This window comes from Buceros rhinoceros, unplaced genomic scaffold, assembly GCF_000710305.1.
Source record: "Buceros rhinoceros silvestris isolate BGI_N320 unplaced genomic scaffold, ASM71030v1 scaffold31589, whole genome shotgun sequence".
Taxonomy (NCBI): domain Eukaryota; kingdom Metazoa; phylum Chordata; class Aves; order Bucerotiformes; family Bucerotidae; genus Buceros; species Buceros rhinoceros.
Genome location: NW_010430275.1, coordinates 26,448 through 26,756, shown reverse-complemented (window position 1 = coordinate 26,756; position 309 = coordinate 26,448). Strand labels below are relative to the sequence as shown.

The 309-nt window shown below is 57.9% G+C and overlaps 1 protein-coding gene across 1 annotated transcript in view; it reads left to right on the top strand.

The window, feature by feature from the left end:
* The window catches only part of MATN1 (matrilin 1, cartilage matrix protein), a 20,271-nt gene that overhangs the window by 276 nt on the left and 19,686 nt on the right, over nucleotides 1-309 (top strand). The gene's annotated exons all lie outside the window — the stretch shown is intronic.

Below are 309 nucleotides of genomic sequence, written 5' to 3'. Positions count from 1 at the left end.
CGGGGTGCATGGTGCCAGTCCTCTACCTCCTTGCCACCAGCCCGCCCGGGGACTGGGAAGGAGGTGGAGGAAGAATAAATACCCAACATCAGGCAGGGAAGAAAAGGATCTTTCTCAAATATTTCCCCAAAGCAGCAAAACGTGGAGATGTGTTTGCTTCTGCCCATTGCATCGCTTAGAGAAACAGCGGGAGGTCTGCATGGAGGCACAGCAAAGGCGGCATCAGGTCAGCCCTAGCCTCCAGGGTTGCAGCAGCCTCGGGGCTCACTGCTTTTGGCTGGAGGAGGCCCATGCAGGAGACGGGCTCCC